This window comes from Engystomops pustulosus, chromosome 10, assembly GCF_040894005.1.
Source record: "Engystomops pustulosus chromosome 10, aEngPut4.maternal, whole genome shotgun sequence".
Classification (NCBI taxonomy): domain Eukaryota; kingdom Metazoa; phylum Chordata; class Amphibia; order Anura; family Leptodactylidae; genus Engystomops; species Engystomops pustulosus.
The window spans coordinates 43,549,252-43,561,656 of NC_092420.1; the positions used below are offsets into that span (position 1 = coordinate 43,549,252).

Genomic DNA, 12,405 nt, shown 5'->3' on the forward strand with positions numbered 1-12,405 from the left:
CTCTCCAGGGTACATTTAACCCTGCAGGGTCTGATTGCTAATACTATATACTGCAATGCTACAGTTTTGCAGTATATAGCAATATTACTGCTGATATCTAATAGTCTGCCATCTGCTGGCAGATAATGACACATGGTGAGCCTATGAGTCTCAATGAGACTGTAGGCTGCTGTGGCAACTGATCGATATTTCTCATTTGGAGAAGTACCTATAGTCTGAGGGAACATCAATAGGTTCAAGATGCACCACGGCATGCAAATCTTTTTAGAGAGATTTCTATCCACTGGAAGTAAAAAGAAAGATCTAGAAAATCGTAAGGAATTAATACAGAAAGTATATTTAAAGATTACATAACCTTTCCCTACACAAACCAAATCAAGTATTTGCTGAAAGTGGACAATCCCTTGAAGTAATGGTCAGTCCTATTAGGGGAAGTCTAATTACAATCTGCAAATGATTAAAAAGACAGCACAAAGATCTATCCAATTCATTTTGAATATTTATACCTGCAGAAATTACATACACATAGACTAAATGACTTTCTGTACTGTAAGGGGATGTTGTGATGGTTTTCAAACTGACAAGTTCAAAGGGGAGGGGGGACTAGATGCCTTTCCTTTGCGAATAAATATGTTTATATATGACATATATATTTTAGCAATTTTCCCAGCGATTATTTATTACTGCGGAATTATACATAATAGGCCAATTGGCATTTCCCAATAAATCTTTCTTGCTAATACAAACAATTAAAGAGGACCTGTCATCCCCCCAAAAAAGACCCCCACCAAATATGCCCTCCATAATCCTCTCCCCAGCCCATTTCTAATTCTGCCATTTAAAAAAAAAATTATGTTGGGAAAGTTGGTTTTAATAGATCCAACCTATTACCAAATAAGAGGTCAGATCCTGGTATCCTGCGCTGCAGTCGGCGTTATTAATGATGGGGCCGGCCTACACTCCCCCTCTACACCCCTGTCAGCGGTGATCTGTAAGAATAGCCGGCAGCAGCGTATATATTGCACAATCGCTGCCTTCTCTTTCCGATGCGGCCGCACTGATATATATATATATATTTATATTTATATTATTAGCATTTGGTCAGCGCTTTGGAAAAGCACGAAAAGGACGCAGCCGCTGTCAGTTCAGCCGCTTCGGAGAGAGCCAGCAGAAATTGCACAATATATATGTGCTGCTGCCAGCTATTCTTACAGGTCCCCATTGACAGGGGTGTAGAGTTGGAGAGTCGCCCGACCCCTCATGAATAAGGCTCACTACAGCGCACAGGATACGAGGATCAGACCTATTTGGTAATAGGTCGGATCTGTTAAAATTAACTTTCCCAACCTATTTCTTTTTAAAAATGGCATAAATAGAAAGGGGCTGGGGAGAGGATTATGGGGGGCATATTTGGCGGGGGCCTTTTTGGGGGTTGATAGGTCCTCTTTAACAATATTAAATGCAATATGACATATCAATAAAGATATCAGGATAACAACCAAGAAGTACAATGGTTAAAAGGAATAGGGAATACCCCAAGTCATATAAAGAGTCAATCATTTTTCATTGCTGGCCAGTTAAAAGGGTATAGGCAACAGCTAATATTCGATTCCTACAAAGAGTTTCAGTGTTTGTTTATTTGGAGAATATTTACCATAAGGCTGGTATCTTAATCCAGTTTTTATTTGGTTTAGATAGAAGGGTAAATTTGGTTTCATTTTTTATGCAATTTGGAGTGTATTTTTTAAATTAAAAAGTTACAATCAATCCTGCTCAACTGGTGAGCTGGAATGGATGTGTGCCTTAATTTGTGACAAAGCTTTACATTCTAAAACATATGGCTTTATCTAATTCATACATTAGTCATTGCAAAATCATCTTTTCTTTATTATGTAAATGAGGCTGGTCACATGGTCAGAGGCAGAGATGTCACCCCTGTTACTCCTCCCCTCTCCTCCCCCTGCTCATGTCTGTGTGTAATGTGTAGTAAAGCATTGCTAGTGTGTGTGCTGCATCTGCTGACATGTTGCATCCTCCTAATACACAGAGACACAGACATCAGCTACACAAGTACCTGACATGTTCTGCTATAACATGGCTGCCTGGAGCTGTTGTATCTCTCCTAGCTTGAATATGCTAATGACTCATTGGACATTTCACAGGTCATTTGTATAGAGCTTTAGGACCTCATTGCTTATGTTTACAGGCATGTAGAGGGACAATGCAGGGATAGATGCAATGCTCTCTAATGGCAGTTTGTGAAAATATATTTAGTTTATGGGGGTTATTTTGCCTGACGGGTTCTCTTTAAGATTAAATTATGACCAAGTCATGCATCTGAGAAGCATTAAGACTATTTATAAATAGATCTTCAATATAGCATATTCCTAATTTGACCTAGATAAGAAGTATCAATTGGGGGTAGTAATAGGAGAATAGAATGACGAAAAACCTCATACACTACCTGTACAGATAAAACCTTACTTAGTATGGTTATGCTTGGTGGGTGTATTGTATTATTTTACTGTACTGTAAATTTGTTAAGTGTATTTCCAACATCATGTTTCAGGCAGTTAAATACTTCCCGTAGTTGAAAGATGTTTTAATTAGCAGGACTAGATATACTTGGTAATAAGTTAATATAGTTTAGATAATATTGAAGAATTTGAATTTAGATTGTAAGTAGTTCCAGATGCAGAGCTTTGTCGTCTCAGTATCATATTCATATTGTTATAGAATGCTTTGAACAGTGATATAACTGGTGGACCTACTATGGGTTCCTTACACTGCTGGCTACCCTAAGTATGCATCTCTTTGTTGGTGATCCTGCCTGACTATTTTCTCGGTTTGTCCTCCCTTTTCAAACTATTTTAGAGATATATTTTTCTCTGTATATTGTTATTGTTTTTTGTCAATAAAACTGATTTAAAGAGTAACTGTAAAGGATTTTTCACAAATCAATAGCTCTTGGGATGTAAAGCATCTTTGCCTATTATCTTTATTACCTATACACCTATACCTATATACAGTAGTTTTCTAGCAATAGCCCTCACATTACCTCATTGCTGTAATGGCTGCCTCCTCTCCATGAACTGTTGAGCCTCATGAATCCGTAGGTTTACACTTTTTCGGTTTCAGGGGAGAAGGGGAGGAGCTGCTGCTGCTCTCTGCTCATGTTTCACTGAATGCAGCAGATCTGGATGTGTATGCAGATATCTCCTGCACAGCATAGTAAGGTACAAGATCTCCCTGTTCCCTATCAGTCCCTCTATGCCAGTCTGTGATTTTACAGAAGTTTTTCTGTATGTATCTGCTTTTCTCGCTGCTCCCTTCCACCACCTTGTCATCAGCAGTATCAGCTTTGTCCAGATAAGCTATTAACCCTTACTGCTCACACAGCACAGGTTATTGACTGCATGTAACTGGTTACTTATGATTTCTACCACATATTACTTGTTCCCTGCTCATCCATGTGAAGGAAGCTGCCAGGTTGGTCATCATTAGGTTAATACATTGCTTAAATAAGATAGTCTTTCATATAGGGGCATGTTTTCTTCTGCTTTATTGATGTCCTTGATTGCCTGGATGGGCAAATTTATCAATGACCTGGTGTGGATTTGGAGTGGGTTCACTGCCTTTGCCTCCTATTTAAATCAAAACTATATGAATCTGAAATTCACCTACCAATATGGAGGGAACAGCATTCTCTTCCTGGATGTAGTACTTATGGGCAATCAGGAAGGAATTAGTACAGTTCCATACAGATAGGAATTGGCAGGTAACTCAGTCTTACTAGCCACATCTTGTCATCCGACCCACTTCACAGGAAACATCCCCTATGGGGAAATGATTAGATTGAAACGTGACTGCACCAAGCAACATGATTTTGACACCCATAAAAACTTACTAATTGAGAGACTCAAACAGAGCAAATAGAGAGTCAAGGACATTAAAAAAATGTTGCACGATACATATGTCGAAACACAGAGCATGGGGAACAATGTAAAACGACAAACACGATCCAGCTTCAAAGGATGCAACAGGAATCCATATAAAATTTTCAAGGCTTTATTCCATCTCTTTAAAAACCATAGATTCGGTCATGGGATACAACAGCATAAATTGTCACAGCATAAATCGTCTACGCGTTTCAGATGTTAGACACCCTTAATCATGACTAACCTTGCAACATGTTTTCCGGTCATATAAACCAAATGCACTAGGTCACATGACCAGACTCAATCAATTACAAATGTGTTAGAAAACTACAAAGACATTAAACATTAAGGCATACATAAAATAAGAAAGTACAACTATGAAAAATGGAAATCTGGAATACAGAAGGGTGATTAATAATGACATATCCCATCTAGTCTTTTATTCATACCTTTTGGAATTCTAGTGTCAAGGGTGAAGATCCAATATGTTTCGCGGTTCAAAAGTTTCCGCCTATGGTCTCCACCCAGCACTGGTTTCCACACCCTTTCAATGCCGGTAAATACAAAAGAACTGCAATCCCCATTATGCACCACTTGAAAATGACGAGATGCCATCGATACATTAACTGTGTTTACATTTTTGGCATCAAGCAAATGTTTTCTGATGCAAACCTTTAAAGGACCTCCAGTACAACCCACATACTGCACATTGCATGTATTACACATGATAACGTAAATAACATTTACGGTATTGCAATTTATAAAACTACCAATATTGTATTGCATGTTCGTGCTGCAAGAATGGATAGTTTTAGAAGAACTTACATAATTGCAGCAGAGACACACATTATGGCCACTTATAAAACCCTTTTGTAGACAACCAAGTGTTTTTAGGTTTTTCAGAACTGGGGGTAAAAAGGCTGGGGGAAAGAATAGAACCCAAAGTTGGGGCTTTTCTAGACACAAAATTAACTCTATTTTCCAAAATTTTTGACACACTTCTGTCCGTGTGTAATAACGGTAAATATCGTTTGACAATACCTACGATGTCTTTGCATTGATTACTATATGTCGTAGAGAAAGTTATTGTTGTCCACTGTGATGCACGGTTTTTCCCAGAATTTTTATTTTTGTTTTTGTATACAAGGTCCTCTCTATTAATGTGTTAATGTGTTTTGTTCTTATTAATTCCCCGATGTGGATATTTTTTATGACATGTGGTGGGTGACAGGATGTTGCCTCTAGAATGGAATTAGTGGCTGTGGGCTTCATGGATGGAGATATATGCACAACTCTGTCACCTCTAAGACTGATGTCCAAAAAATTGATAACATTTTTGTTATAACTAAATGTGAATTTGAGATTCATATTATTCTCGTTGATATAGCCGACAAAGGCAGCTATACCCTGTTCCGGTCCCTCCTATATCAGGAGGAGATCGTTGATATAACGACCATACCACCTGACTTGGGAGAGACACGGTTTGGCAGAGGAGAAAAGAAATAATTCCTCCCAGTAAGACATGTATATGTTTGCCAGGGAGGGAGAACCCCCCACCCCCCCCATGGCTGCTCCACACTTTTGGACGAAGAATCTTTGGTCAAAAAGAAAGTAATTGTTTTTAAGCAAGAAACTCACTGACTTCATTAAAAATTCCTTCACTTGCACAGAATAGTTGCTATATTTTTCTAAATGGTAACCTAAAGATGTCAAGACCATGTTGTGTTCTAGAGAAGGATACAGACCAATTACATCGCATGAGAGCTAATATGGCACAGAGTTGTTCCAGGAATAACCATCCAAAAGAGAAACTACATGTTTTGTGTCTTTAAGGAAGCTGGGTAAGGAAAACACCAGGGGTTGTAATAAGTGATCAACCCACATGCTAAGTTTTTCACTGACCGACCCTATACCTGCTACGATGGGTCTCAAGGGGGGAGGGAATATTTCCTTATGAATTTTTGGGAGAGAGTGGAAAATGGGGACCACTGTATTTTTAACCAGTAGATATTGTGCTATTTTTTCAGAGATGGCACCCATTTCCACTCCCTCTGTCAAAAGTTTCTCCAACAAAACCTGGATGTTTCTAGTAGGGTCATGGGAGATTTCTCTGTATACAGAAATATTTTCTAATAACTCAAAGTTTAATTTTCTGTATAATCCTGTATTGATAAGAACAATTCCCCCACCCTTATCCCCCTGGGGGATCAGTAGGTCACTATTATTTTTTAGTTCTTTTAATGCTAATTTAGACTTAGATGAGAAATTCACATTGCATAACGATTTCCCTTCTACAACATTCCTGTTTAATGCTATTAATTCTCGCTCAATTTTATCCTGAAAATCATTCAGTATGTCTGGACGAGACTGTATGGGATAGAAGTCAGGATTAGACATTTTAAAGGTGATGTTAGGATCAGAAACGGCATGTGTAAAATCACAATTTTCCTCCTCTAGTTGTCTCAGAGTGACTAAATGTAATTGGTTCTGGAATGAATTCATGTTAACATTAAGACTTAGTATATCACCTCTAGATGTATTTTCACTTATATTAGTATTACAGAGTGTGTCATTAGTAAGCATTACATGCATCTGCATAGGCTGGCACTGCTAATACCCTGCAATACATCAGTATTGCAGAGTATTATCATGAACAAGCAATCAGATGATTGCTTGTTCATATCCCATGGTGGATCAAGTAAAAAATGTAAAAAAAAATGTTTTTCAATAAAAAAATAACTTTATAAATCACTAAAAATGCCCATAAGCCCAAAAACATATAAAGAGACATATAACGCTCAAAAAAGTCTAAATCATAACACAAACCCCACATATGTAGGATCACCGCATCCGTAACAATCTGTAGAATAAAACTAAACAACTATTGAACCCATATGATAAACGCCGTAAAAAAAACCCGTTAAAAACCCGCCAAAAATTATGATTTTTACCTATTATATCCCACTAAAAATGCAATAAAAAGTGATCAACAAAACATATGTACTCCAGAATGATACTGTTGCAAAGAACAACATGTCCCGCAAAAGAAAAAGCTATCAACCAGCTCTGTAGCCAAAAACGTAACAATGTTATGCCACTTGGAAGACGGCGATGCAAAAATGATAGATTTTTCCCCACATTAGGGTTTTATTTGGCAAATTTAGTAAAACATAAGAAAAAATATTCATGTCTGGTATCCCCGTAATCGTATCGACCTATAGAATAAAGATAACAGGATTATTAGGATATACGGTGAACACGAAAAAAAAAAAAAAGTAAAAAGTCCAGTACAGAATTGATGCTTTTCTACTCATGACCTCAAAAAAAAAGTTCCTAAATTTTCAACAATAGGTGATACCAACCCCAAAATGGTAACACTGGAAAAAGCATCTCATTGCGCAAAAAAAATGCCATCACATGGCCCAAATAACGGAAAAGCAAAAATTTTATAGCCTTCAAAAAGGGGCAACGAGAAAACTAAATTCCTGGCAGCTGCAGGGTGCTCCTTCCCTTCTGCGCCTCTCTGTTCCCCCATAACACAAGTAATGTCCACATGTGGGGGGTCGCTGCACAATTGTAGAACAAATTTTATGGCGGGTTTTCTCTTTTTATCTTTTGGAAATGTGTAAATTTTAGGGCTAAATGAACGTATAACCGACAAAATTTGACCATTCTAAATTTCACCGCCATTTTGATTCAATTACTATGAAGATCTCAAGGGGTTAACAATCTTTGTAAATGCTGTTTCTAATAGTTTGTGGGGTGCAGATTTGAAAATGGGTTGGTTATATAGGGGTTTTTTGATGCTAAATATGTAAAATTTAATTTCAAACAGTATTTATCCCCAAAATAATCAATTCTGAAAATACGGAAAATCGCTATTCGATTTGTAGGCCGCGTGACGTCAAAATAAATTATCCAAACATTTCAAAAATTATGAAAATGTAAAGTAAACAAATGGGAAATGTTATTCGGCAAGTTATTTAGGTGGTAAATCGAACTGCCTGAAAGCGCGGTGATTTTGAATTCCGAAAATGGCAAATTTTTCTAAAAATTCATCATTTTTTTCTTTTTTTTGTAAATAAACGCAAAACTTATCAGCCAAAATTTACCACTAAAATGAAGTACAACATGTGGGGAAAAAAAAATCTCAGAATCGCTTTGATAAGTAAAAGTATTCAAAAGTTATAACCATATAAAGAGACGCAGGTCAGAATCCAAAAAATGGGACTGAGCCTTAAGCTGTAAAATGGCTGCGTCCTTAAGGGGTTAATAGAGAGGACCTTGTATACAAAAACAAAAATAAAAATTCTGGGAAAAACCGTGCATCACAGGGGACAACAATAACTTTCTCTACGACATATAGTAATCAATACAAAGACATCGTAGGTATTGTCAAACGATATTTACCGTTATTACACACGGACAGAAGTGTGTCAAAAATTTTGGAAAATAGAGTTCATTTTGTGTCTAGAAAAGCCCCAACTTTGGGTTCTATTCTTTCCCCCAGCCTTTTTACCTCCAGTTCTGAAACACCTAAAAACACTTTGTTGTCTACAAAAGGGTTTTACAAGTGTGGCCATAATGTGTGTCTCTGCTGCAATTATGTAAGTTCTTCTAAAACTATCCATTCTTAGAGCACGAACATGCAATACAATATTGGTAGTTTTATAAATTGCAATACCGTAAATGTTATTTATGTTATCATGTGTAATACATGCAATGTGCAGTATGTGGGTTGTACTGGAGGTCCTTTAAAGGTTCGCATCAGAAAACATTTGCTTGATGCCAAAAATGTAAACACAGTTAATGTATCGATGGCATCTCGTCATTTCCAAGTGGTGCATAATGGGGATTGCAGTTCTTTTGTATTTACCGGCATTGAAAGGGTGTGGAAACCAGTGCTGGGTGGAGACTAGAGATGAGCGAGCACTAAAATGCTCGGGTACTCGTTATTCGAGACGAACTTTTCCCGATGCTCGAGTGCTCGTCTCGAATAACGAGCCCCATTGAAGTCAATGGGAGACTCGAGCATTTTTCAAGGGGACCAAGGCTCTGCACAGGGAAGCTTGGCCAAACACCTGGGAACCTCAGAAAAGGATGGAAACACCACGGAAATGGACAGGAAACAGCAGGGGCAGCATGCATGGATGCCTCTGAGGCTGCTTAATCGCACCATTATGCCAAAATTATGGGCAACAGCATGGCCATGACAGAGTGACAGAATGAGGCTAGATAGCATCTAAAACATCCAATAATTGACCCTGACACTATAGGGGACGGCATGCAGAGGCAGCGGCAGGCTAGAGAGTGGCATGGCGACATACCCTAAATGGACTCAGGCTTCAAACCAATGGGTGGCAGAGAGGAACCAAAGGAGGTGAGCAAGAAGCGCTCAAATAATATCGGTACATGATAAAAGTTTGCCAGTATATTTTGTGGATTACACAGCAGGGTGGCGACAAAGTTAACATGGAAGCCATGAAAACAACCCAAAATTCTGCCTGACACAGCTCGTTTGATAAGGGGACCATGTATGGAGGCAGTGAACTAGTAGTAGATTAAAGGTGCTGCAGTTAAAACTATGTTAGTTGGATCTTGGCATGGAGCTGGCGCTCCGCTGCCAGGCGAGCTTTCGCCAATCCAAGCCCCTGTCTCTAGGCTACTCCCCAAACAGCACTTCTAAGAACCTTTTGTATAAGATCAAGTGTAATAGCGTTCTTATAAGTTTAGGATATGGCGGGTGAGGGGAATGGAAACAGATGCGCAAGAAGCGCTGAAATAATATTGGTAAATGATAAAAGTTTGCCAGTATATTTTGTGGATTACACAGCAGGGTGGCGACAAAGTTAACAAGTTTGTTGTGGAAGCCATGAAAACAACCCAAAATTCTGCCTGACAAAGCTCGTTTGATAAGGGGACCATGTATGGAGGCAGTGAACTAGTAGTAGATTAAAGGTGCTGCAGTTAAAACTATGTTAGTTGGATCTTGGCATGGAGCTGGCGCTCCGCTGCCAGGCGAGCTTTCGCCAATCCAAGCCCGTGTCTCTAGGCTACTCCCCAAACAGCACTTCTAAGAACCTTTTGTATAAGATCAAGTGTAGTAGCGTTCTTATAAGTTTAGGATATGGCGGGTGAGGGGAATGTAAACAGAAGCGCAAGAAGCGCTGAAATAATATTGGTAAATGATAAAAGTTTGCCAGTATATTTTGTGGATAACACAGCTGGGTGGCGACAAAGTTAACAACTTTGATGTGGAATCCATGAAAACAACCAAAATTTCTGCCTGACACACCTCGTTTGATAAAGGGATGATGTATGGAGGCAGCTATATGGACGACTTTTGGAGGTAGCAACGGAGACAATGTGTGGAGGCTGCTATGGAGACAATTTAATTTGGATAGTGCCTGTATGTGGCAGTCCAAAAAAGTTTTCAAACCAGAGGAACAGGTAGGTGGCCCTCCAGAAAAATGGAATAGATTGAGTGCCTGTATGTGGCAGTCCAAAAAAGTTTTCAAACCAGAGGAGCAGGTAGGTGGCCCTCCAGAAAAATGGAATAGATTGAGTGCCTGTATGTGGCAGTCCAAAAAAGTTTTCAAACCAGAGGAGCAGGTAGGTGGCCCTCCAGAAAAATGGAATAGATTGAGTGCCTGTATGTGGCAGTCCAAAAAAGTTTTCAAACCAGAGGAGCAGGTAGGTGGCCCTCCAGAAAAATGGAATAGATTGAGTGCCTGTATGTGGCAGTCCAAAAAAGTTTACAAACCAGAGGAGCAGGTAGGTGGCCCTCCAGAAAAATGGAATAGATTGAGTGCCTGTATGTGGCAGTCCAAAAAAGTTTTCAAACCAGAGGAGCAGGTAGGTGGCCCTCCAGAAAAATGGAATAGATTGAGTGCCTGTATGTGGCAGTCCAAAAAAGTTTTCAAACCAGAGGAGCAGGTAGGTGGCCCTCCAGAAAAATGGAATAGATTGAGTGCCTGTATGTGGCAGTCCAAAAAAGTTTTCAAACCAGAGGAGCAGGTAGGTGGCCCTCCAGAAAAATTGAATAGATTGAGTGCCTGTATGTGGCAGTCCAAAAAAGTTTTCAAACCAGAGGAGCAGGTAGGTGGCCCTCCAGAAAAATTGAATAGATTGAGTGCCTGTATGTGGCACTCACAAAAATTGTTTAAAACAGAGGACCGGGTCGGTGGCCCTCCAGAAAAATTAAATGCATAAAGTACTATAGCTAGAGCCAGTGGGCCCTGTCAAAAAATAGCCAGTTTCCTCTGCTTTACTGTACAAAGAGGAGGAGAAGGAGGAAAATGAGGAGGAGGAGGAGTGGATAAATTATTCAGGTTGAGCTTCCTTCACCTGGTGGAGATTGGAAATTATGAGAAATCCAGGCTTTATTCATCTTAATAAGCGTCAGCCTGTCAGCGCTGTCAGTCGACAGGCGTGTACGCTTATCGGTGATGATGCCACCAGCTGCAATGAAAACCCGCTCGGACAAGAAGCTAGCGGCAGGGCAGGCAAGAACCTCCAAGGCGTACAGCACCAGTTCATGCCACATGTCCAGCTTTGAAACCCAGTAGTTGTAGGGAGCTGTGTGATCATTTAGGACGATGGTATGGTCAGCTACGTACTCCCTCACCATCTTTCTGTAAAGATCAGCCCTACTCTGCCGAGACTGGGGACAGGTGACAGTGTCTTGCTAGGGTGACATAAAGCTGGCAAAAGCCTTGTAAAGCGTACCCTTGCCAGTGCTGGACAAGCTGCCTGCTCGCCTACTCTCCCTCGCTACTTGTCCCGCAGAACTACGCACTCTGCCGCTAGCGCTGTCAGAAGGGAAATACTGTTTCAGCTTGTGCACCAGGGCCTGCTGGTATTCATGCATTCTCACACTCTTTTCCTCTCCAGGGATGAGAGTGGAAAGATTTTGCTTGTACCGTGGGTCCAGGAGAGTGAACACCCAGTAATCGGTGCTGGAATAAATTCTTTGAACGCGAGGGTCACGGGATAGGCAGCCTAGCATGAAATCTGCCATATGCGCCAGAGTACCAACGCGTAAGAATTCACTCCCCTCACTGGCCTGACTGTCCATTTCCTCCTCCTCCAACTCCTCCAACTCCTCTTCTTCTGCCCATACACGCTGAACAGTGAAGGACTCAACAATGGTCCCCTCTTGTGTCTCGCCAACATTCTCCTCCTCTTCCTCCTCATCCTCCTCCACCTCCACCTCCTCCGATATGCGCTGAGAAACAGACCTAAGGGTGCTTTGGCTATCAACAAGGGAATCTTCTTCCCCCGTCTCTTGTGACGAGCGCAAAGCTTCCGACTTCATGCTGATCAGAGATTTTTTCAACAGGCCAAGCAGCGGGATGGTGAGGCTGATGATGGCGGCATCGCCACTGACCATCTGTGTTGACTCCTCAAAGTTACTCAGCACCTGACAGATATCAGACATCCACGTCCACTCCTCATTGTAGACTTG

At 40.3% G+C, this 12,405-nt stretch overlaps 1 protein-coding gene across 6 annotated transcripts in view; it reads right to left on the bottom strand.

Moving 5' to 3' along the window:
* The window catches only part of DDR2 (discoidin domain receptor tyrosine kinase 2), a 440,458-nt gene that overhangs the window by 339,369 nt on the left and 88,684 nt on the right, over nt 1-12,405 (bottom strand). Inside the window, exon 3 of one of the 6 annotated variants that reach the window (XM_072128533.1) lies at nt 3,685-3,836. The exons of the other annotated variants lie outside the window; for them this stretch is intronic. The gene's annotated coding sequence lies outside the window, so the exon portion shown is untranslated. The remainder of the gene's footprint in view (nt 1-3,684; nt 3,837-12,405) is intronic. 6 annotated transcript variants of the gene reach the window in all.